Source organism: Rhinopithecus bieti, unplaced genomic scaffold, assembly GCF_001698545.2.
Source record: "Rhinopithecus bieti isolate Rb0 unplaced genomic scaffold, ASM169854v2 scaffold_19691, whole genome shotgun sequence".
NCBI classification, from domain to species: domain Eukaryota; kingdom Metazoa; phylum Chordata; class Mammalia; order Primates; family Cercopithecidae; genus Rhinopithecus; species Rhinopithecus bieti.
Genome location: NW_016809781.1, coordinates 562,522 through 587,297, shown reverse-complemented (window position 1 = coordinate 587,297; position 24,776 = coordinate 562,522).

Here is a 24,776-nt window from a genome sequence, read left to right as displayed (position 1 = left end):
TGCAGCAAAAGAATTAGAACCCTCATTTTAAAAACAGCTTCTACAAAACTCCCGGAATGCAGTGTCTAAGTAAGAGTCATCATATCGTCCTCCAACAAATATTTTGTTGAACAGAAAGGAAAAGATAAACAAATTTTTATGTATATGTGTTTAGCTGTTTTGATGTGAAGTTTTGGTTCCATTTGCAACTTTACCATATTGTATATAATGAAAAATAGACTTTATAACAGATAATAGATTTGCCATCCTGCTTGTGTTGTATGTAAATGTGATCATCTGCACTTTAAATATAAGATCAAAAAATGTTTAAATGTAATATCCTTTATCTTAGGACATTTTTAACTATAGAAAATGAAATCTGATTTTAAAATATAAGTTCACAGGAAGAAACATTTTATACATAAGCAATAAAATTGTTTGATTCTTGGTTATAAATACATTAGGTAATAACCTAATAGATATGAATCATTATAACTAACATATAAAAGAAATATAAAAGTAAATGATTATATGTCATCGAGATTTTTTGAGCAGTCTGTTCATTTTTTGAGTTACAATACTTACATATTAAGTATCTTTTAAGAAATAAGCTGTATATTTTAATTAGAAACAAGTCATTTTAACTTGTGCATATTGATGTATCAATAGCTTGTTCTCTATGTCTATTTTATTCACACCACCCAAAAAAGCTGTGTACTTAGAGATAATGTTCTGATTAACCAAAATGAAGCTAACATATTTAACTCTGAATCCGGATGCAAAGTGTTGTGGCTCAGCATAAGAGAGTGTGTATTTAGTGTGTGTAGAAGTTAGTTAGAAATATACACTCATTACAAATGAAAATAAGATGAAAATCTAGAAAGATAAAGCTTGAAAGCTTGACTAAGTTTTTCTTACGTGCAAACTTGATAATAAAAAAATAGATTGAATATTTCTGTTTTGTTCTAGTTACATAAGCAATCATAATGATATATCCCATGTGTTTATTGATTTGTCAGAATACTCCTACATCCAAGAGATTTACTGTAAATTATTAATGTTTTATTTTATTGAAGTACACCTTATATCGTTAGCTTATTAAAAATAATTATTGTCTTTCTCATACATGATTGATAATATATAACACTATGACATGAATAAAAAAGAACCTGTCAAATCATTTCTCAGCTTAACATTGTAAATAAGTTAATCAATTGATAAATAAGAAATAAAAGGAATACGCTTAAAAACATTTCTCATTTTAGTGAAACTTTCAATGATAGTTTCTGACGCAATTTCAAATGGCATATATTATCTTACATATTAATGGAAATATGATTGGTTGTTTTATGAGTACATCAAGAATATGACTCTGAAAATATAACACATTTTGAAATATAAGTATAATGATTCTCCTATTTCTTCTTTTATAATTACTCATTTATTTAATTATATTTTAAGTTCTGGGAAACTTGTGCAGAACGTGCAGGTTTGTTACATAGGTATACATGTGCCATGGTGGCTTGCTGCACCCATCAACCCCTCATCTGCATCTACATTAGGCATTTCTCCTAATGCTATCCCTCCCCTTGCTCCCCGCCTGCCAACGGGGCCTGGTGTGTGATGTTCCCCTCCCTGTGCCCATATGTTCCCATTGTTCAATTCCCATTCATGAGTGAGTATTATCCTATATCTATGCTTATTTCTACTTTACTATGGTAAATAATATTTTATACTTTCTATATTTTATCTTATGTAATTATGTTTCAACTTGTAGAATTATTGCTTATGTTATTTGTATAGGAATATACAAGAAATATTTGAAGTTATACTGATGTTGAATAATATGCAATCAAAACATTGTATCATTTTTTTCTCCTCAAATGTATCTAACATTGAAAAGGCTATATTTCAGATTTTTATATGTCTATATATGTACATAATTACACTATGATATTTATTTATTTTCAGGTAAATGTTATGACATTTTCATCCTTTTATATTATTTAAAAAATTCAAATGTTCAAATAATGTTCAAATTGATAGAGCTATTTTTTTCTCTTTATATATTTAAAGGGTAATATTGTCTTTCTAAGCCTCCCTCAAGGTAGGGTTAATACATTACTAGCCCTGTGAAAGATACAGTATACTAACAAATAATAATTAAGTGATTATTCCAAAATGATCTGCCTAGTTAACAGCAAAGACAAAAACTTATTTCCTGACTTCTAAGTTCAGGCATGTTGGAACTCATCATTCACTTCTTCCTAGTATATACAAAATTTATTTCCGAAATGGTATATCCAGAAGAAAACATAAATGGTTTCTTTAAACAATAAAATATCACATTATGTGAAATTTTAAATAAGGAAATACTATAATTTTAAATGAAACTCTAAGCATGCTATTAAAATGGTTAATAGTTTTGTGTGTTCCTTTTGTATCTCATTTATTAAATATTGAGAAAATAAAATTATGAAAACAGAGTTAACATATTTTCACTAACAACAACAGACAACAGATAACAGATATCTTTAGAATCCTTAGACCAATCAAATCAAACAAAATCTAGCAGTCTAAATTTTATGCTCAGCTAAACTATCATTCAAGTGTAAGTGGGAAATAAGAAATTGGTGGAGAATGATGTCAAGGTATATAAGCCAATAAAACAAAAAAATCCAATTACTTTTACAATAGTACCAGGTGAAAATATATATCCAAGAACCCACAAATATCAATGGATAGAGAGAAAACACTGCTTTGTGATCCACAAGGTGTCAGAATCTGTTTGAGAAAAGTGGACGGAAGCAAAGGGCATCTGATCAATGTGAAAACAGGAACACCAATAAATAAACAACAAGTACATTTTGGAAATTGTGTAGGGGAAAACAATGGGTCAACAGCATGCAGAGAATAGAAGAACTACAGCACTCCCATTTGTGAGATTCATGGCAAATACTGAAAAGGCTCGAGAAAGCTGGGATCCTGCAAATTCTTTAAGAAACAAGAATTTCTAACCAGGACAAAACCTCACAGTGAGGAAACACTATTGAGAGCTAAGACCAGATTGGGCACCACAGGGAAAATAGAGGAAAGGAAAAGAGATGAGACAGCTAAAAGAAGAGAAGAGGACTTAGAGGAAATTCTCACAAGAATAAGACCATATTGTTTAATATTGCTTATGAAAGTAAGAGAAGAGCAAGATCTAGAACTATTAAGGCAGAAGAACTGTCCCAAAACATCTCTCCAGCTTAGAATTTCAGGTAAAAAATTTCACATAAATATCAGCAATGGAAATACGTGACTGCAAAAGTTAAAATTTTGACTCAATCTTTCAAAATAAATGAAAAGGTATTGATAAAATGAAATAATCATGTAATATTAATTACTAAAATTATGCATAATAGTATCACAGCATTATAAATATATTTTAAAAGAAGTCTTCTCCTTTAGAGATACACACATAAATATTATGCATGATAAATGGTTGTATGTTTATAAAATGAAGCTAAATGATAGAGAAATGTGTGCTCATTATGCTCTTATGTCTTAATTTTATATACGTTTGAAATTTCTTAAAAGGAAAACAAATGGGTTAAATGTGAAATAAGAAAACTTTTCAGGTCATAAAATAACAGATAAAACAAAGACATTTTATGAGGAGTGCTAAAATATTAAAAGCATTCTGAAATAATTGCAGTAAGTATACGTGAACATATGTGAATATTTCACATGAAATAGAAATAAGATGTAAAGTTATTTAATGGGGACAATTGATAGGAGTTAAACTCAATGAGGTATTAGAACACAGCATCTAAAAATAAGAAGAAATTAATTTTCACACCATTCCTATTTACCAAAATAGAAAAGCACACACTTTTCAAATATAATACGTATTCACCTATACTTTATTTAGGTGATAAAAATTGGTTTATAGTATTTAACGTCCTGCATCATTTAAGCTTATTACATTATGGCTAATTTATGAGAGGATAATTTTCCAGGGACATTTTGTGCATTGATTGAATGTAAAAGGACTTTAAGCATCTCTTCAGAAGTCTGTAAGTTGGTATGTGTGCTCTTAGTAAAGGAAAGAATAGAAGAATAGGAGCAAAACGCCACGGTTGCAGCAGTCAATTTGTGAGTGGGGATAGCCCACGGAAGTCACGATCTCCCCTGGAAATTCAATAAAGAAAGTAACACTATATTTACAAAATAGTTCTTCTTGGTTTCTGATGTCAGAGTGATTTCTAGCACATAACTTTTGAGTAATGTGATGTAGGCCAACTATCTCTACCTGTATTAATTAATTAATTAATTAATTAATTTATTTATTTATTTTGAGACGGAATCTCGCTGTGTCGCCCAGGCTGGAGTGGAGCGGAGTGGCGCAATCTTGGCTCACTGCAAGCTCCGCCTCCCGGGTTCAGGCTATTCTCCTGCCTCAGCCTCCCAACTAGGTGGGACTAGAGGCGCCTGCCGCAACGCTCGGCTAATTTTTTGTACTTTTAGTAGAGACGGGGTTTCACTGTGTTAGCCAGGATGGTCTCGATTCCCTTACCTCGTGATCCGCCCTCCTCGACCTCCCAAAGTGCTTGGATTATAGGCCTGAGTCACCGCACCCGCCCAAATACCTCTACCTTTCTAAGGTTGAGTTGTCTCATCCTTGAAGTGAAGATAAGAGTAGAACCAGTCTTAGAGAGGTCTTCATGTCCAGATGCATATATAGCATTTAGTACAGTGTCTGCAAATTAAAAGTATGCAAAAAGTGTTAGCTATGATCATCAATTAGAAATAATACACAAATCTCTGATACAGAACAAAATGTGTATACAGATTCTAATTTTAAAAAATCCCCTCAAACAATTAAATTCTATCTAATGATTTAATTTGTCTGTGGATTAGAGAAATAAATAAGATTTATTTTAGTAGCAAATCTTTTTCAGATAAACAAAGGAGATTTGGACATGAAAGTTATTCTTCCATTTATGAGCGGCTCCCTTATGTTGCTTTACATTCCATAATAGTAAAATAAATTTATCCTACATTAATATAAAATGCACAGAAAATTGAGAGATAAGGTATATAAAAACTGGATAGTGATTCTGAATATTTTCAAAATAATTTGTACTGCAAAATGTTTTTTGTGAACCCTTGGGTAATTATGTCTATTATTCATGAGGACAAGTATCAGACACAATTAACACAATATTTTTTAATGAAGACATTATATTAGTTACAGTAAGACCTACTCATTGCAAAAACAGTCAATACAACATCTGTGAAGCAGGATTGGTTAAGACAATGATTGTTGCATGGAGGAACGCCTAGATCCAATCCCTGTTGGTAGTCCACATGGCACTATAGTTAAAATGCAGGGTTTTTGATGGAAACTTTCAAAAGTGAAGGATATTCATCTTTCACTATAAAATGAACTCATCTCCAAAGGAGAACTATTGAATATCCCACACTCAAACTTCTTCCCTTTGGGACATCATCTGAACACATGTTAGTGATTTGTGAGAAATACATTTTAAGGCTATTCAATTCATTTTATGATATTATATTATAGGCAAGAGTTAATCAGGAGTTAATTTTGGGTTCTTTTGTGGCAGAAGAATTCTTGCATTACTGTTTCTTGCTGACAACTTGCTCATTTTAATATGCACCCTGAATGACAGCCATCTTTTCTGTCATTTATTATGTCAGTGGCAGTGTCATTTATTCTTTATCCTTATATCAGCCAATTACATTTTGATTTGTCTTTCTTTTAGTAAATAGAAAATTTTTAGAAAACATGAGTGATTTCATTTAATATGGAAATTTTGTTACTTAGAAATTTTCCTTTTGCTTGATTATAATGTCATTGGCAATATCCACCAGGTCCCTTCTGATTCAAATCATTAACTAACACAAGGTGTCTCATTACTATGTTCAAAGATTTTTTTTTAGAGCTTTAAAATTCTAAATTCTATTTGTATATCAAATTTTACGCACTCTTTTATTATGCTTTAGACTTTTTTTATTCTTTATAATCTTGTAATCTCTTAACATCAAATGTATTCTTTCTTTACGCAGAGAACAAACATATCACCTAGTGAATTTATTTTAATGTTAAGAAATTTCTTTATGATGCTTATTTAAAATTAGCATATTCTATTTCTACATATTCTATAATAAAATATCAGTAGTTTTCTTTTTTAAGACTGTGTGTGGGTGTGCAGGCATACACACACACGCGCGCGCACACACATGCACGTACACACTTCTTACTTGCTGAGAGCCAGTGCCTTATTAATTCATGAAGCAAAGAATGCTTTCAGAATGTTTTTAAAGGGGGGACTGAATAGTAGAATTTGTAGTGCCCTATGATTATTTCATTGATGGTAAGTGTCTTGGATGAAAAACAGAAAGGAGTGCTTTCAACAGCAACAGAAAGAGAAACATTCTCCATGTAGATAAAATCAAGTCTTTAGAACGTCCAGGTTTTTAGGGGACAAATAAACTTTTCACAGGAGTGCCACATGAAGATAGTAAGACTTCAGGAAAAATAAAAAATAAAAAAAGCACAACTCTTCAAAATAGAAAGTGAGCCTCAGCAAATGCTCCCGTTCTCCAAACATGTCATGGACAATCAATCAAAACTGTTCATCTGAAACAAGCAGGTAGGTTGGGATGCACAGGTATCTCTGAAGTGGACCACTAAGCAGAAGATCCTTTCATTTTTCTTCTTTTGAGATGGAGTTTCCCTCTTGTTGTCCAGGCTGGAGTGCAATGGTGTGATCTCAGCTCACCACAACCTTCGCCTCCTGGGTTCAAGCGATTCTCCTGCCTCAGCCTCCCAAGTGGCTGGGATTACATAGACATGCGCCACCAGGCCCGGCTAGTTTTGTATTTTTTTTAGTAGAGACAGGGTTTCTCCTTGTTGGCCAGGCTGGTCTTGAACTCCTGACCTCAGGTGATCCACTCGCCCCGGCCTCCCAAAGTGCTGGGATTACAGGCCTGAGCCACCGTGCCCAGCCAAGATCATTTTTTTACAGTTGCAAAAGACACAGGACTTTTGCATAGCCTAAGGTGCTAGGAATTACTACTGCTGCTGCTGCTACAAGTACTAATATTACTGCTACAACTAGTTAGAACTTACATACTCTTAATATTCACCAGGAACTATTTTAATGACTTTTATTTAGCATTCTTCATATAACATTTTTAATTTTCACAATGGCCTTATATGGTATGGTGATAAAAATACTAACTTGTCCTAGATTGAGATCTTGCAAGTTGACTTATTACAAAACTCCATGAAAACTGGCTATTACTAACTGTTGAAGATATTCAATCCTGGGAGAGTTCTGAGGATTAAAATCAGGCTATTCTTCTACCATGTTATGTAAGTTTGCAAGGGCAAATTTTGAGCCCACATCCCTGATTATACCAGGAAAAAAGCCTGTGATCATGTGGAGCATCTGGAATTCTCATTCATTGCTGGTATGAATGTAAAATACTACAGTGATCTCAGAAGATAGTTTGGCAACTTTCTACAAAACTAAACATACCCTTATCATATGACACAGACGTCTTACCCAAAAAAGTTGAAAACTTATGTCTACACAAACCTGCATGTGATTGTTTATGACAGCTTTATTTATAATTACCAAAACTTGAAGACAACCAATGTGTCCTTCAGTAGGTGTGGTACATTTAGGCAATGGAATATTATTTAGCACTAAAACGAAATGAGCTATCAAACCATAAAAAGACATGGAGGAATACAAAATGCGTATTATTAGGTGAAAGTGGTCTATCTATAGAGGCTATATGTCATGCAATTCCAAATATATGGCATTCTCAAAAAGGTAATTATATAGGTACAGTAAATGGATCCACAGTTGCTAAGGGTTAGAGGGAGGAAAGAATAAATAGGCAGAACACAAAGAATTTTTAATATGACACTATTATACTAGATAAATACATATTATATTTGTCTAAACTCATAGAAAGTACACCACCAAGAGTGGGTAAAAACTGTGGATTTTGAGTAATAATGATCTGTCAATGTAGGTTAATCAATTTTAACAAATGTACTATATGGGGGAGAATGTTGATAACAGGGGAAACTATGAATATGTAGGTTCAAGGGATACATAGGAAATATCTATACCTTCCATGGCACAGTGTCTTTTGTGGCATTTATTTTTCTTTCAGCGTTTTGAGAATATCAGCCCACTTTCTCTTGCCTATAAATTTTCAGTGGAATAGTATACTGTTAGTAAGATGGAGACCCTTTACAGGTGACTAGATCCTTCTCTTTTGTTGTTTTTAGAATTTTCTGTTTGTCATTGACTTTAGACAATCTGATTACAATATTTAGTGTACAAGACCTTTTGGTATTACATCTGTCTGGAGATCACTGGACCTCTTGTATCTGGATGTCTAAATTGCTTGCTAGACCTCAAAAGTTTTCATCTATTATTTCATTCAATAGTTTTTTTCAAGCACTTACATTTTATCTTCACCTTTGCCGACCAATAATTCCTATATTTGATTGTTTTATGGTGTCCCATTTATCACAAAAGCTTTGTTAATTCCTTTTACACTTTTTTCTTTATTTTTATTTGACTAGGTTCTTCAAAATACTGTCCTCAGGATCTGAAATTCTTCCTCTGTTTTGTGTAGTCTGTTGTCGAAGCTTTCAAGTGTACTTTGTATTTCATTCAAGGAATTCTTTATTATAGAATATCTGTTTGATTTTTTTGTTTTGTTTTGTTTTGTTTTGTTTTGTTTTGAGACAGAGTCTCACTCCGTTGCCTGGGCTGGAGCACAGTGGCGTGATCTCAGCTCACTGCAACCTCCACTTCCCAGGTTCAAGTGATTCTCCTGCCTCAGTCTCCCGAGTAGCTGTGATTACAGGCACCTGTCACTACACGTGGTTAATATTTTCTATTTTTAGTAGAGATGGGGTTTCACTATGTTGGCCAGGCTTGTCTCAAACTCCTGACCTCGTGATTTGCCTGCCTTGGCCTCCCAAAATGCTGGGATTACAGGCGTAAGCCACCACGCCTGGCCCTGTTTGATTTTTACGATATCTATCTATTTGGAAAGTTTCTTCTTAATATCTTGAATTGTTTTACCTTCTGCATTTTGTTTCAGACTTCTCTTGCATTTCACTGAATTTCTGCAGTCCATAACTTTGAATTCTTTTTCTGGGGTTTTGGGGCTTTTCTTTTTGTTGGAATCTGTTAGTGGGAAATTATTGTTTTCCTATGGAGGTGTCATGTTTCCATGCTGTTTCATATTTCCTGTGTCCTCACACTGATATCTACACATCTGTTGTAACAGTGACTTTTTCAATTTTTTTTTTTTTAATTTGCGTTCATACGGAAAACCTGTGACTTCCTTAGCAGTTTAGGCTGTGTTTATTGGTGAAGGCTATGATGAAGTTTTGCTTAGGATGGGGATGGTGGGGGGGCGGACATTCTTTGGGATGGAGTTGCGGCAGTGTTGGGCTGAATGTGGTAGTTCTTGGGGCTTGGGTGATGTATCCTGGAATTGCTGTTAGTGGGACAATTCATGGGCCTCCAGGTAGCTTGCTGAGGTGCGAGTAGTGGCAGCAGTGACCTACATGCATAAGCTCAGTTTCCTGGGCAGCTGTCAAAACATGGGTAATGGCAGTAGTAGTAGCACGAAAACTCTCTGGATACTGAGTAGTATGTACTGGAATTGAAGGTGGCTTTGATGTGGGGTTGGCACCCACGGCCCCAGACATGCAGCCAGCTGCAGTGTCTGCTGCTGCCATGATATGTAGAGGGATGGGAGGTGGGTCCACTCTATACATGAGTCTGAGCATGGAGACCAATATGCTGGTGGGCACAGAGTGACTGCCTCTAATTTTAGATAGCCAACTCTCATTCTCACTGCTCTGGGTGCCTCATGTCATCCCTGTTGCAGGGATATACACAGAAGGGCAAGGATGCCACTCTATTTTTACAGGCCTACAGACAAAGTTAGTGCCACTGATAGGGAAGGGGTTGTTTCTCACAGCCCCAGACAGGGAGCTCTCAGGCATTGGAAAGCACACATTTTGGATTTCTTGGTCTCACCGGCTGCCTTTTTGGTGTGCTACACCATTCTTACTTTGCTACTGTTGCACTTTGGGTGGACACTGGAGAATGCCAGTAAGATTCCTGGGATGTGGAAGTATGAGGTCTGTGGCTTCCAGGATTGGATGCAGGAAATCATTGTCTTTTCTCGGACTCAGAGAACTAAGGCTGCAGGAAAAATTGGGATGCTGAAATATTTCTGGAGACTTGGAATTCCAATATCGAGGTGCCAATATCTGGTGAGTGTCTTCTTGCTGTGTCATCACATGGTGAGAGGGAAGGAGAGTGAAAAATCATGTAACTTTCAGGAAAAAAAAAGGCTACTCCTTAATCATTTACATAAAAATACTGACTAGACATCAAAACTCTTAAAAATCCCAGAAATTACCAATGATTTAAAGACTTCTGAGATTTAGGAAATTTAAGATGATTCTTCTAACTCTGAAATACGGTTTAATGTTATGTTTTAATTACCACTTAAATAAAATATTTTATAATATGCTAACAACCAATAACAGTGTATGCTGTTTATTGGCTTAAATTTTGCTCAATCACCATGTGATTAGATTTCATGTTAAAGCAGGAAATAGAACAGTCATGAAAAAAATGTAGTTTCCGTAAAATACAGATACACAAATGTACAACACACATTCAACAGCTGAGAAAAATAATAGTAAATTCACCTAAGTAAAATAATTTTAGGTATTAATGATCTTATTTACCTTTCATACTTTTATACATGAGGCGAATAACAGTAATACCTCTTCTTTTTTCCTAGTACATAATAACTCAGTAAGAATTTATTTTCTTTAAGCCACTAAATTTTGAAACCTCAGTTAACTCAGTTTAGACTTCACTTTTACTAATATGAGTGGTATGCACACACATCGAAGAAAATATGTTTAAATGTGTTACTAACCTTTCATGTATCTGTACAACATCTCATGAAGTAACTTCATAGATGGTGGGGTAAAGTTACAACAAAAACTGTCATGTTTATTTTGCAAAAGAAAGATTATATGTTAAGCCTTAATTAGCAAGTAGCAAATAATTTGCTCAAGTAAATGTAAATTCTTGCCACTTATTCTGGTATACAGATTGGGAGGATAATTTTCTTCCCATAGACAACTGGTTCTCTACTACAGATTCAATTATAAATGTTTAAAAAATACTATCTAAATTGGATAATTTTCCTTTTTAATCACATACATTAATTAATATCATGTCATAAAAGCATGCTTATTTGTAGCATCTATAGATCTAAAATATGTTTACATACTCTGACATGATAATTAAGACTATAATTGTAATGGAACGATGTGGCAGACAGATTAATGGCCCCACAAAGGCATTCATGTACTAATTCCTAGAACCTGTGAATGTTACAAAAAGGACTTTCCAAATGTGATTAAATTTAAGTTTTGAGATGGAGGGATTGTCTAGGTGAGCCCTACATACAATAATCTGTCCCCTTATATATAGAAAGAAGTGGAGATTTGACACTTAGAAATGGGGAAGGCAATGTGACAACAGAGGCATAATTAGAGTGGTGCAACCACAAATCAAGGTATGCCAAAAGACCAGAAGGTCAGAGAGGCAACAAGTGAGTTCTCTACAGAACCTCCGAAAAGAGTATGGCTCTACTGACACCATGATCTCAGCAAAGTGAAACTGATTTTGAAATTTTTGCCACTAGAACTGTAACGTAAGAGATACCAAAATGATGGTAATTTAAAGTAACATTGGGTAAGTACTATTACTCAAGTACTACAATTAAGCCATTATGAATAGGAAATTGCTAGCTATGACTGAATGCAGAGTTGGAGAAGTTTTAAATGAATAGAAATAAATAAGGCATGACCATATTATTGACAGGATAAAGAGAAGACACATCTAGAAAAAGACCTGAAGTGTATATATATATATAAAGAAAAAGGTTTCCAAAGAGAAATAATATATCACATTATAAAAGGCAAAACAGAAATAAAAGACAGGATAAATTGATTGTAATAAAACTTGTCTATAAAGCTAGAAGCTAAAAGTTGAAGAAATAAATATAGACCTTATTTTAAGTCAATGGTTTTAAAGCTCTTTGCACGTTAGAATAACCCGAGGGTCTCAAAAAACAGTAGCAATAAGTCAAAACTCTCAGCAAACATATAAGAATCTCTGAGTAAATCAGTGAATGATACTATTTAGAATTTCTACAGATGATTTTAATTTTAATGTGTCATCCGATTTTAAAGTAACATCCCACAGACTATTTGAGAAAAAGAATTGCAAGCCAATAATTCCATACTCAGCTAAAGGACATTTTCTGCCAGGGTAAAATAAAGATATTTGGGGAAATACAAGATTTCAGAGAAGATATCACCTAGTAATACATTTGGGGGAAAAAGTGCATGAGAAAAGATTGTAACTAAACAATAATTTAGAACCCACTTCCTTACAGGGAAAAATAATGTGCTGGAGATTTCGGTGAGAAATGAGTCTTGCCTAGATATAATCATATGTGAGGGGAATATGATTAAAAGTAAGAAAGTAAAATATAACTGATAAATAATTCAAGATAAAAGAAACAGAGAGAAGAAAATATTCAATTAAAAAATTAAAAACTATAAACAAGTAATCAAAACTAGGAACTTATGCTAAGAGGAATGAAGAAGTAAAATTATTTTTAGCTTTTATCTCATTGAACATAAGATCAAGGAGTTTGGTAAAGAAGATAAAATAACTTCGCTGGAAATCATGTTTAATATTTTGATTTTACATTTCAGAAAACAGTAAATAACCACTTACAGAAAGAAAAATTTTGGAAGGACAACCAATTAGGTGAAAAAAAAAATAAAAAAGAAATAAAAATCAATTTGAGTAAGGTAGACACAAATTTAAATAAAACATTAAACAAACAAATCAAAAAAAGTAAACCCAACAAAAGCTAGGGGAATAAAACCAAAATATGCTAGTTAGTATTTGACACATTGACAGGCTGCTGGTACACACAAGTGAGTAAGTACCACTGCCACTGCCTCAATGAAATGTTTTTGCCGGCACCACCCACCAGAGGGTTGTGGCTAGTGGACTACGAATACCTCAGTCCCTTCAACACAGCAGGTTTCTAATCTTAAGGGGGCAGAGGACAAAGTTAAGGGCCCAGTACCAAACCCCGATAATTAAGCACACAACCCAGGAGTGCTGAGCAGAGGCTTGGCCCTCTAAAATCTTCCAGAAATGAAACCAGTTGACTGAATCCACTTTATACCACAGTCAAACATACAAGGGCATCAAAGAAGATAAAAACAGAAAACCACACTCAAGGGACAGCAAATTCAAAGACTGAAGGAACGTTAGACCATGCAGATGAGAAAGTATCAGTGCAAGAACTCTGGCAACTCAAAAAGCCAATAGTGCTTTCTTACCTCCAAATGACTTCACTAGTTCCCTAGCAATGGTTCTCAACTAGGCTGAAAGAGTTGAAATGACAAAAACATAATTCAGTATATGAATAGGAACACAGATCATTGATAATCAGGTGAAAGTAGAAACCTAATCTAAGGAATGTAAGGCATACTATAAAACAACACAGGAACTGAAAGAAAAAAAAAGTCAATTTTAAGAAATAACCAAACTGCTCTGACAGAGCTAAAAAACTCAGTGTAGAATTTCACAATACACTCACATGTATTAACATAGAATTGACCAAGCTAAAGAAAGAATCTCAGAGACTGGTTGACCAAAAAACTCAGTCAGAAAAAAATAATCAAGAAAAATAAACAAAACATTGAGAAATATGGGATTATGTAAAGAGACCAACTCTATGACACATTGGCATCACTGAAAGAAAGGGAGAGAAAGAAAGCAACTTAGAAAACATTTGAGGATATTATAGATAAAAATTTCCCCAGACATACTAGAGAGGCCAACATTCAATTTAGGAAACACAGAGAACCTCTGCAAGATAATATACAAGATGACTATCACCAAGACACTTAGTCCTCAGATTTTTCCAAGGATTACATGAAAGAAAAAATGTTAAAGGAGCTGGAGAGAAGGAACAGGTCATTTATAAAGGGAACCCTATCAGTCTAACAGTGAATTTTTCAGCAGAAACTCTACAAGCAAAAAGAGACAGAGACCTATATCTAGCATTCTGAAAGAAAAGAAATTCCAACCAAGGATTTCATATTCAGCCAAACTAAATTTCTAAGTGATGGAGAAATAAGATTCTTTTTAGACAAACAAGTTCTAAGGTAATTTATTACTAACAGACATACTTTACACGAGGTCCTTAAATAAGTGCTAAATATGGAAAAGAATGACTATTACCAGAAACTAAAAATAAATAAGTAAATACAGACATACACTATTGGTATAATAAAGCAATGACACAAACAAATCTGCATAGTAACCAACTAACAACATGATGACAAAAACAAATTCACACGTATCCATATTAACCTTCAATGTAAATGAGCTAAATGACTCAATTAAAAGGCATACACTAGCAAGTTGGATAAAGAAGCAAGACTCAGTAAGTATGCCTAGGAAAAATGAATAAATTTCTGGAAACATACAACCTCTCAAGATTGAACCAGAAAGAAACTGAATCCTTGAATAGAACAAAGATGAGTTCCAAAATATAATCAGTAATAAAAAGCCTACCAAGCAGAAAAAGCCCAGCACAAGATAAATTCACACCAAATTCTACAGTATAAATATAGAAGAGCTGGTACCATTCCTCCTGAAACAATTACAAAAAAAATGAGAAGGAAAGACTTCTCCCTAACTCATTCTATGAGGCCAGCACCATTCCTACAGAATGGGAGAAAATAGTTATAAACTATATATCTGTTAAAGGTCTAATATCCAGAGTCTACAAGGAACTTAAAGAAGTTAACAAGAAAAAATAAGTAACCCCACTAAAACATGGGCAAAGGACGTCAACAAATGCTTTTCAAAATAAGATATGTCCAACAAGCATATGAAAAAATGCTCAAATCACTCATCATCAGACCGATGCAAATCAAAACCACAATGAGATTGCATCTTACAGCAGTCAGAATGGCTATTATCAAAAAGTCAAAAATAGCAGATATTGGAAAGATTGTGGAGGAAGGGAAATACTTATATACTGCTGGTGGCAATGTAAATTAGTTTATCCATTTTAAAAAACAGTTTGGTGATTTCTCAAAGAACTGAAAAAAAATTTTCTATTTGCCACATTGTTGTCTAGATTAGCAGTTTTATTTGTTGGTTGTTTATTTGCCTTCTGAAAAATTAGTTTCAACAGCCAAGTAAATAATTTATCAATTGTTACACTGTTTATAGATGTAAACTTCTACCATTGGTATATTACCTTTGATTTTGTCAAAAATATTTATAAAAGATTAAAGTAATGATGCAAGTATATTCTGACAGAAAAGAGCCTTATCTCTTAATTTAATCATGAAATTCCTTGTTCCATAATCAAATTCATTTTTATGTACACAAAGTTACAACAAGAGCTTTAAAGATGAATCCCCATTGTCAGTCCCACAACATTATTCCCAGTGTTTTGTATCATGAAATCAACAATCCAGCAAATAAAATTCCCAATGCTATTTTCCTCCTCTTTTATCATTATTTTCTGCTGTGAATCTTTATATATTTCTCTCAACTATGTTTGCTACTTAAGTCATTCTAATGCATATTGAGTGTTTCTATTTATTATGAATATACATTTCAGATATATATTATCCATGCCTCTTTGATTTTTTCAAAGCAACTTTCATTTTTGAGTAGCCTATAGGTAATATTTTCTTCATTGTAATATAAAGCATTAACAGGCAACACTGATGCAACTTCCTTTTCCTTCTTTCCTTCTTTTCTTCCTCCCTGCCCAGCTGCCTTCTTTTCCTCCATCCTTCCTTTACCTACATTTGCACCTCCTCCTTTATTTCCTTTCTTCTTTTCTTCTTCTTTCCTTTCCTCATTCCCTCTGACCCCCCCTTCTCTGTCTTCCTTTATCTTTCCTTTCTTCCATTTTTGATTTTTTCCTCCTCTTTATCATATTTCTCTTCCTTTTCTCTTTATTCCTCCTTCTCTGGCTCCTTTTTCTATTTCATGATTGCCCACCTTTCCTGAGGGTATTTATAAGAATATAATAAAGACCATATATATATATATATATACACACACACACATATATATATATACACATATATACATATATATATACACACATATATACATATATATATATACACATATATATATATAAAATAAAGAATATAATAAAGATTAAGCTTTTTGATGAGAAAAGCAAAATGGGAAAATTAAATGGTTGTATAGTTTAGAGTACTGTACTAAAAAAACTTAACACACCAAACTATTCTAATACTAGTAGTTTCCTACTAGAGACAATAATCCTCTACATTATACTGTATAGTTAAGTCATCTGGTGAGGCTACCTAGTACTCGCGAATGATACGGCAATTTCAACAACTACAAAATAAACTCATCTTCTCATACAAACATAGTTCTTTTTATAAACCATTTTAATTTATTTCTCAAGAACCCATGCTATAATTTTTTTNCATATATATTATATATACACACACACTCACATATATATTATACACACACACACACACACACATATATATATATAAAATAAAGAATATAATAAAGATTAAGCTTTTTGATGAGAAAAGCAAAATGGGAAAATTAAATGGTTGTATAGTTTAGAGTACTGTACTAAAAAAACTTAACACACCAAACTATTCTAATACTAGTAGTTTCCTACTAGAGACAATAATCCTCTACATTATACTGTATAGTTAAGTCATCTGGTGAGGCTACCTAGTACTCGCGAATGATACGGCAATTTCAACAACTACAAAATAAACTCATCTTCTCATACAAACATAGTTCTTTTTATAAACCATTTTAATTTATTTCTCAAGAACCCATGCTATAATTTTTTTGCTTTTGCTTTTGCTTCAATTGTTTAATTAGACAAGGAGTATAAAAAGGAGTCATTATAGGTTTCTTTTCACCATGGATCTCATCCAGAGTTATTACTCAAAATAATGAAAGACCATATCATGATCTGTCTCACAAATAATGAGTACTGTGTGCCCATGAGGCTTGTAGTATCTGTAATTAACACTTTTAAAATTTATATTTGTTCACAAATTTTAATGTATGTGCATAAAATATATGCAGAGTTTCCAGAATAATTAAAAGCAAGCAGCAATGTATTCACCACTCATTTCAAAGAGTAAAGTATTACCATTACTACAGAAGTTCCACAAGTGATATTTTCCAAATGTAAAGGCCTATATTTCCCAGAGGAAATATTCTGCTGATTTCAATAGTAACCATATTTTTAATTTTAAATGTACATTCATAAGCTATGTGTGCATACTCTTGTTTTTCAGTCCTCATGTAAATGTAATCATATTTCATATATTTTCATTAAATATTATTTGAGTTTCATACATGTTGCCTAGAGCTGTATTTTATTTATTTTAATTTATTAAGTTCTGCATACTCTACCATAATCTATTTATCAATGTTACTGTTTGTTGACAGTTTAAGTCCCATTTTGGCAATTACAACAGTATGTCTATGAACAACCTTGTACATAACTCCTGACACACATATGCAACAATTTCTCAAATGTGTGTACTTAAGAGTAAATCACTGATCTTTAGAGTTAGTTTCTGTGTGTTTATTTTGTTTTGTTTTGAGACGGAGTTTCGTTCTTGTTGCCCAGGCTGGAGTGCAATGGCCCAATCTCGGCTCAACGCAACCTCCACACTTAAGCGATTCTCCTGTCTCAGCCTCCTGAGTAGCTGGGATTACAGGCATGGGCCATCATGCTCGGCTAATTTTGTACTTTTAGTAGAGACGGGGTTTCTCCATGTTGGTCAAGCTGGTTTCAAACTCCTGACCTCAGATGATCCACCTGCCTCGGTCTCCCAAAGTTCTGGAATTACAGGCGTGAGACACTTCGCCGAACAAGTTTATGTATCTTTTTTTTGGCGAGTGGACGGAGTTTCCCTCTTGCTGCCCAGGCTAGAGTGCAGTGGCGTGATCTTGGCTCACTGCAACATCCGTCCCCAGGGTTCAAGTGAGTCTCCCGCCTCAGTCTCCCAAGTAGCTGGGATTATAGGTGCCCGCCACAATGGCTGGCTAATTTTTGTATTTTTAGTAGAAATGAGGTTTCGTCATGTTAGCCAGGCTATTCTCAAACTCCTGACCTCAGGTGATCCACAACCTGGCCTCCCAAAGTGCTAGGATTACAGGCGTGAGCCGCCACACCTGACCTAAGGTTTATATAACTTTAATTTCACTGGACAATGTTAAATATTGTTTCAAAGTTCTTGGACAGTTACGTTCACAGGCAGTGTGCATGTTTGTCCCCTACTCCACACCTATGCTTAGGATTTTAAGAATTAAATATTGGCCAATATATAGGGAGTGTAAATCTATCTTACTGTGGTTTTAATGTACATTTATCTTAGGGCAAACACACTTTCCAGGTCTTTTGTAGGAGTCAGAATTTCTTCATTGTGATGTAATATCCCTACTAAATTATTTTGCCAATGGTGGAGTGGTGTTTTTATTTTTTCCTATTTATTTTTAAGAACTTGTATTTTGCGGCTTACATTTTATTCTCATTATGGTGTCATTCGATGAGCAGAAGTTTATTTTTAAATGCCAAATTTGTGCATTTCTTTCAATGTTTATGCGTTTAATATTGTGTTTAATATATTCTTTCCTACGTTGAAATAAAAATATTGATATTTATACTAAGATTGAATATTTTTCACATTTCTTAACCTACCTATATTTTTTGCATAATGGGAGTTAGTAGTTATTTATGTCATTCTACATAGCTGTTTGATTTTCCCAGCACTCTTATTTCAAAAAACAGACAGAAAATAAAACCTTTAATGCGCTGATCTGAGAAATGATCTCCTTTATACATTAAGATAACCTCTATGTTTGTGAGACTTCCTCTTTTATATTCTGTCAATTGATCTCTTCTTGATTTATGCAAAGCAAGCTTCACTTTATTTTCTCTTGTCATCTTCAGAGTTTTGGTAATTCTTCACTTGTACTTCTTATCAGATCTTATCTCTCCCTCTCTCTCTTTCTCTCACTCCCCCCCACCCCCGACACATACCCCCCTTTGTGGTACTTTTATTTAAATTACACTGAAAGATAAATTCAAAATATTGGATCTTTGTATTATATTCAAATTTTACAACCTTTAAATATAAATATATATGAAATATAACACCATTTTTTTAGTTTATTTAATGTCTCTCAAACTTTTACACTTTTTTATAGAGTTTCTTACATTATTTTTTAGATTTATTACTATTTATCTTGGAGTTTTATGCTGTTTCTTATTGGTTCCTGGAATGTAGAGATAAAAAAGAATCATATTAGTAATAAAATAATAATTAAAAGCTTTGTCAAACTCCCTTATAATGATAATTTATATGTAGCTTATTTTGAAACATATATATTATATATTGTATATGTAATATATATATATGTATATAATCACCCAATAATAAAGGCTTTCTTTCATACTGTTGATCCTGACATTGTTTATTACTCTTCCTCTTATCCTGTGCAGTTAGAACTACTGAGTGATACATAGCAGTTGTATTAGTAGGCATTAGTGTCTTGTCCTTGTCAAAAGGTAAGCTTTCAATCCACTAATACATATACTGGCCTTTGTAGATATTTTTATTAGATAAACATATTTCTCCACGTTAATACTTGGAGACATTTTAATCAAGAAAGGGTTGTGCCTTACTATATATTTTTGTATCTATTTGAATAAATATTTACTTTTTCCACCCCGATTCATATATGTGCTGCTTAATATCAACTGATTTTTTTTTTTTTAATTTGACCAAATCATGAACCCTGGGACATACCCTACTAGGTAATAATGTATCTTCTTCTTTATATAGTACTGGGATTGATTTGGTAAGTATTAGTTTAGAATTTTTCCACCTTTGCTGATGACTAAAATTGGCCTATAATTTTATTTTCTCAGGCTTACCATATTGTTGGTATCAAAATATTTTTAGCTGCTAGGAAGTCTTCTCTTATTATTTTATTTAAGTATTTGTATTACATTGCTAGTATTTTCCCTTGAATGTTTGCCTGAATTCATTTGGTAAGCCACTTATTTCTGTAATTTATATGTGAGATGCATTTTTATTAATGTGATATAATTTGGTAATTTTGACAAGACACATTTTATGTGAATATAAATTTTCATATTTATTTCATCTCCATATTATCTTTTTTAATATTTATGAATCTGTAGTGATTTTCTGTTTTCAGTCCTCGAATTAGTTATCCAGGCTTTCTCTATTTTTCTTTTTCATCAGTCTCTTCAGAGGTTTATCTATTTTAATAATATTTACAAAAGTTTTTGGACCATGTTGATCTCCTTTATTGTTTGATTTTTCTCTCATATGCTAATTTCTATTCATACTGTGCTCTTTCCTTCTCTTCAAGTTTATGATGAATTTTATGCATTTTCATTTGATAGACGTTAAGGTCATTAATTTTTGCCATTTTTTTCCTAATGTATGTATTTGAGGCTGGTTAATCTATTTGATAATTTTTCAAACAAACCACAATTGAAGATATATATTATTGGGCTGGACGCGGTGACTCATACCTGTAATCCCAGTACTTTGGGTGGCCAAGGCAGTTGGATCACCTTATGTGAGGAGTTCAAGACCAGCCTGACCAAGATGGTGAAACCCTGTATCTACTAAAAATATAAAAATTAGCTGGGCATGGTGGCAGGTGCCTGTAATCTCAGCTACTTGGGAGGCTGAGGCAGGAGAATTGCTTGCACCCGGGAGAAGGAGCTTTCAGTGAGCCAAGATCGTGTCATTTCACTCCAGCCTGGGCAACAGAATGACACTTCGTCTCAATAAATAAATAAATAAATAAATAAATAAATACATAAATAGTATATTATTTACCATAGACTCAGATAAAAATTTTAGCAATGTTCAAGATTATTTCTACTTTGCCCATGTATATTTTTGACCACTGACTTTCCAGAAAATAGTGGGACTTTTATAAGTCTCCATACATTTGTCTAGCATTTATGAAAATCAATGTAGATCAACAACAAAAGTAAAATCAGTATCTTTTATCATTCTAAAGTAGGGTATGGAACTTCTCATTAAAAGTTAATACACTCTTTTACTAACTTCTTACGGCATGCAGTTGCAACTGGGCAGCTTGGACTCAGCCTACTGATTTGAGTCCTAGGAGAAAATGATGCCACTTAGTTACAAATATGAACTGGCTAGACAAAGCTGCACCTAAATTTACAACAAGTTGTATTGCTAGTTTATTTCAGCCCTAATATCAACAAGGGATGTGTATTAGTTTAGTCTCATGCTGCTAATGACCAAGACTGGGTCATTTATTTTTTAAAAAGAGGTATAATGGACTCACAGATTCACATGGCTAGGGAGGCCTCACAATCATGGTGGAAGACAGAGGAGGAACAAAGGCATGTCTTACCTGGCGGCAGGCAAGAGAGTGCATGTAGGGATACTACCCTTTATAAAATCATCTGGTCTTGTGAGACTTATTCACTGTGACAAGAACAGCATGTGAAAAACCTGCCCCCATGATTCAACTACCTCCCACTGGGTCCCTCCCATGACATGTGGGAATTATGGGACCAGCAATTCAAGAGGAGATTTGGTTGAGGACACAGCCAAACAATATAAGGAGGTGTTTGTGGTTCTCTAATTCTATATCTTAAAAGCTCTACCACTCAATGGTCAAATTTTCTTTCCTGAGATCTAATTTATAGACCACTAGATTGCTCTATATTAATCCCGAGTGGGCAACAGGGAACCCATGTACTTGACACTGCTACTCTTCTAGATTTTTCAGTAATAACCATTGTTCCATAAGGTCTGGTGCATGATCTGCCTGATTGTCCATCATTGGTTCCCAGATACTCTGGTTTTTTTTGTTGTTGTTTTTTGTTTTGTTTTTGTTTTTTGTCTTAAATACTGATTTTCTCATATTAATATATCTAAATCAAAATTTTAATACAAATGGTTTGTTACTTAATATTTTTACCCTCATTAATTTAGATATAGATCTTGTGAATAGCATAGTAAAGATTATTTGTATTTTGATTGAATAATTTAATTGATTTACAAGTAACGAATAAAGAAAGCACTATGCTTCAAGACACATGCTCTCACTTCTGTGTCCAAGATGACCAATTATTCCCCAATATCAATTCTTCCCTTTTTTGGGAACAGAAACCTCGGTACCATCTTGGCTCCCCATCTACAAAATATATTTCCTATTCATCTTTACCTCCACATGTGGCCATGTGATTGTTTCAGCCAACATTTACTGATGAAGGGTGATACAGACAACTTTTGATGTATTGCTTCAAAACACTTCAGTTCTATATTTGCCCCTTTTTTAAGAAGCTCCTTCTGTAATCTTAGAAGCACAGTGGGAGCCAGCCAAGTGGTAAAAACGAGATTAAAGTTACTATCTTTACATCCAATACTATTTCAGTAAACTCTTTCCATCAATGAAGAGAAATGATGATGTAAGGAACACAGAAAACAAAAACCAGAAGTCCATTGTTATGGGGAAAGAAAAAAGAACTAGGTAAAATAAACAAAGTGTCAAAGTGAGACCCTTGAGTGTTCTTATTAGTATTTAGAATTTTATTTCAACAAATTGATAGTCTTCTACTTTTTAAAAGTAGTTTATCACCAGTGTTTGACCATTAAAAGAACTTTGAACCCCAAATACACCTATAGAAAATAATGGGATACAACATTGCACAACTCCAATGTTCAAACTGATTGTCTCCAGAGAAGGTAATCAACAAGAAACACTCTCCAGAGATTGAGGTCAGGGCCACAGAGAACAATGAGCAAGAGGCGAGAAGTGGCATTGTCACTTGGGCATACCTTTTTTCAGTGTTTAGGAAAGAAAATTTTTATAATTACTGTAATTTGTTCATTATCATGAACTAGTAATTGATTTATATTTCATGTAGTCCCATTTTAAAAAGAAGATTTTAACTATGGTAATAGTTTGCTAATTCACCATGTTACATTTTGTATTAAGAACACATCATTATTTTTTTATGTAGACCATTGCCCATAAACCAAAAGTCCTGACTCTGAGTAAAATAAAGTGAATCATTAGGGCATATCATTGTCATTATCTCATTTTAAGAGTGAGTAGGAGAAAAAAAGTGAGATAGTGAGAGAAATATATGATACAGTCAATATTAAAGCAACAATATTCAGAAAACAAGTACTTCTAGACCTACAAAAAATTAAACAGCAATATAATAATCTTCAACACCCACTGACAGCATTAGACTTAACATTGAAGCAGAAAACTAGCAAATAAATTTTGTACTTAAATTTGACACTTGACCAACTGGACCTAATAGATATCCACAGACTACTCCACCCATCAACCACAAAATATACATTCTTCTCATCTCCACAAGCAATATACCCTAACATCAACCATATGCTTGGCCATAAAGCAAGTCTTAACAATTTTTTTATCAAAATTTTACCAACCATACACTCAAACCATAGTGGAATAAAAATAGAAGTGAATACCAAGAAGGTCTCTCAAAACCACACAATTGTATAAAGATTATATGGAAATTAAACCTGCTCCTACATGACTTTTGGGTAATATACAAAATTAAGACAGAAATCTGAAAAATACTTCAAATAAATGAAAACAGAGGCACAACATCACAACATACCCAAATGTCTCAGATGAAGCAAAAGCAGTGATAAGATTGCTCTGAATGCCCATATCAAGAAGAAAGCTCTCAAATTAACATTCTAACATTACACCTATAGGAACCAGAAAAACTGGAAAAAAAACAAAAAAAACCAAAGTTAGCAGAATAAAAGAAATAACTAAAATCAGAGCATAACTCAATGAAATTGAGACTCAAAATTCCATACAAAGGATCAATGAAACTAAAAATTAGTTATTGGAAGGGATAAAGAAGACTGACAGACAGCTAGATTAACAAAGAAAAAAATAACAGAGAAAATCAAAATAAGCACAATCAGAAATAACAAAGTTGACATTACAACTGATCCCGCAGAAATACAAAATATCCTCAGAGACCATAAGAACACCTCTATGCATACAAACTAAAAAACTTAGAGGAAATAAATAAATTCGTAAAAACATACAACCTCCAAAAAATGAATTAGGAAGAAATTGAAACCCAAAAGAGATGAATACTGAGTTATAAATTTTAATCAGTCATAAAAAACCTACCCACCAAAAAAGCCAGATGGATTCATAGCCAAATTTGACCAAAAGTACAGAGAAGAGCTGGTACTAATAATACTGAAACTATTCCAAAAAATTGAGGAAGAAGGATTTCTCCTCAGCTCATTCTACCAAGCCAGCATCACCCTGATACCAAAACCTGACAAAAACACAATGAAAACATAAAACTATAGGCCAATATTCCTAATGAACATAGATGAAAAAGTCCTCAACAAAATACTAGCAAACTGAATCCAGCAGCACATCAAAAATTAATTCATCACAATCAAGTAGGCTTTATTTCTGAGATGCAAGGTTGGTTAAACATATGCAAATGTGTAAATG